Source organism: Rhinopithecus bieti, unplaced genomic scaffold (genome assembly GCF_001698545.2).
Source record: "Rhinopithecus bieti isolate Rb0 unplaced genomic scaffold, ASM169854v2 scaffold_28055, whole genome shotgun sequence".
NCBI classification, from domain to species: Eukaryota; Metazoa; Chordata; class Mammalia; order Primates; family Cercopithecidae; genus Rhinopithecus; species Rhinopithecus bieti.
In genome coordinates this window covers 1,743,811-1,746,645 of record NW_016812914.1, presented here as the reverse complement: position 1 = coordinate 1,746,645, position 2,835 = coordinate 1,743,811, and positions in this window count along the sequence as shown.

Sequence of the window (2,835 nt, the reverse complement as noted above, 5' to 3'; positions counted from 1 at the left end):
CCCCCCCCCCCCCCCTGCACAGTCAAAAATCCATGTAGAGGCCGGGCGCGGGGGCTCATGCCTGTAATCCCAGCACTTTGGGAGGCCCAGGCGGATGGATCACCTGAGGTCAGGAGTTTGAGACCAGCCTGGCCGACATGGCGAAACCCCATCTCGACTAAAAATGCAAACATTAGCTGGGCATAGTGGCGCGTGCCTGTAATCCCAGCTACTCGGGAGGCTGAGGCAGGAGAATCGCTTGAACCTGGGAAGCAAAGGTTGCAATGAGCCGAGATGGCGCCACTGTACTCCAGCCTGGGCGACAGAGTGAGACTCCATCTCAGAAAAGAAAAAAAAAGAAAAAATCCACATATATGGCTGGGCACAGTGGCTCACCCCTGTAATCCCAGCACTTTGGGAGGTGGAGGCAGGAGGATCACTTGAGCCCAGGAGTTTGAGACCCACCTGGGAAACTCAGTAAGACCCAGTCTGTAAAGTGAAAAATAAAAATATTAGCCAGGTGTGTTGGCGTGCCCTTGTGGTCCCGGCGACTCAGGAGGCTGAGGTAGGAAGATTGCTTGAGCCCAGGAGTTCAAGGCTGCAGTGAGCTGTGATCACACCACCGTACTCCAACCTGGGCGACAGAGTTCAGCCCTGTCTCTTAAAACAAAACAAAACAAAAAAGGTCTAAAAAAATCTGTGCCGGGCGTGGTGGCTCACGCCTGTAATCCCAGTACTTTGGGAGGCCGAGGCGGACGGATCACAAAATCAGGAGATCACGGCCATTCTGGTTAACACAGTGAAACCCCGACTCCACTAAAAATACAAAAATCAGCTGGGTGTGGTGGCAGGCGCCTGTAATCCCAGCTACTAGAGAAGCTGAGGCAGGAGAACGGCGTGAACCTGGGAGGCGGAGCTTGCAGTGAGCCGAGATGGCCTCACTGCACTCCAGCCTGGGCAACAGAGCGAGACTCCATCTAAAAAAAAAAAAAAGTCTGGCTCTGCATGGTGGCTCACACCTGTAGTCCCAGCACTTTGAGAGGCAGAGGCAGGCAGATCATCTGAGGTCAGGAGTTCGAGACCAGCCTGGCCAACATGGTGAAACCCCTCTCTACTAAAAATGCAAAAATTAGTCGGGCGTAGTGGTGGGCACCTGTAATCCCAGCTACTCAGGAGGCTGAGGCAGGAGAATCGCTTGAATCCAGGAGGCGGAGCTTGCTGTGAGCGAGATCATGCCACCGCACGATTGCCCAGCCTGGGCGACAGAGCGTGACTCCATCTCAAAACACAAACAAAAAATCCACATGTAAGTGGACCTGGGCGTTCAAACCCATATTGTTCAGGGGTCAACCCCTGAATGCTTTTTTTCCCCAAGCATTCCCCAGAAGTAGTAGCCACTGGTAAACCAAGTCATATGAGTGCTTCATTTCCAAAGCACAGTTATATTTAATATTTAAATCAAATCTTTCAAGAAGCGTGGGCGGTTAAAAAAGAGATGCCTCATTCGGGACGTGGGTGTGTTTTGATATGTTTGCAATGGGAGGGGTCGGGACAAAGTCAAAATTGGACAGGGACAGGATAGATGTTAAAACCTCAGATGGGTGTGAGGGCCTCTAAGGGTGTCTGGAGCTGGAGGGGCCTGAGGTCGGCCCATAGCCTGCTGGAGCTGTTGCAGCAGATGGGAGGCCTGGCTGTTGGTGGGGAGCTGCATGGCCTCCATCCTCCCCTCCCGGAGCACCTCGCCATCCGTCCCTCCACCTGCCCTTCTCCGGTTTCGCAGCAGGCAGCCAGAGTCAAGTTCAGCTTTTGTTCAGCAGCCCCGAGGGAAGAAAGCAAACACCCGTGACTGCAGGGGCCTGGCCTCCTCCTGTCCCTGGGACCTTGTGTTCCGTGTCTTCTAGCCACTGCTACCCCTCTCCTCCTCTCCTTATCCCTGCCTGGTGGGCTCTCTGCGTGCCTTTCCTGGTCTCTAACACCGGCTTTTTCTTATTTATGTATTTACTTTAATTTAATTTGTTTTATTTTTATTTATTATTATTATTATTTTTTTGAGACGGAGTCTCGCTCTGTCGCCTAGGCTGGAGTGCAATGGCACAATCTTGTCTCACTGCAAGTTCCACCTCCCGGGTTCAAGAGATTCGTCTCTCTCAGCCTCTTGAGTAGCTAGGATTACAGGCGCGCCACCACACCTGGCTAATTTTTGTAGTTTTAGTAGAGATGGGGTTTCACCATGTTGGCCAGGGTGGTCTCGAATTCCTGACCTCATGTGATCTGTCTACCTTGGCCTCCCAAAGTACTGGGATTACAGGCGTGAGCCACTGCCCCCAGCCTATTTATTTATTTATTTATTTATTAGACAGAGTCTTGCTCTATTGCCCAGGCTGGAGTGCAATGGCATGATCTCGGCTCACTGCAACCTCTGCCTCCCGGGTTCAAGGGATTATCCTGCCTCAGCCTCCCAAGAAGCTGAGATTACAGGCGCCCACCACCATGTCCGGCTAATTTTTTTGTTGTTGTTTTTGTATTTTTAGTAGAGATGGGGCTTCACCATGTTGGCAGGGCTGGCCTCAAACTTCTGACCTCCAGTGATCCACCCGCCTCGGCCTCCCAAAGTGCTGGGATTACAGGCGAGAGCCACTGTGCCTGTCCAACACCATCTCTTTCTTCGGGGTCCCAACAGTTGGCATTGCTTACTCTGATGCCCCTTAGGCTGTCCGTGGGCCTCAGTATTTCCATCCATAAAATGGGAGTTACCTGGAGCTGTCCATCTGGGACCTCACTGACCTCCTGCCTTTATTTTAGGTTTCAGAAAATCTCCCAAGTGGCAAGATTGGGGTTTCTTTTTTTTTTTTTTTT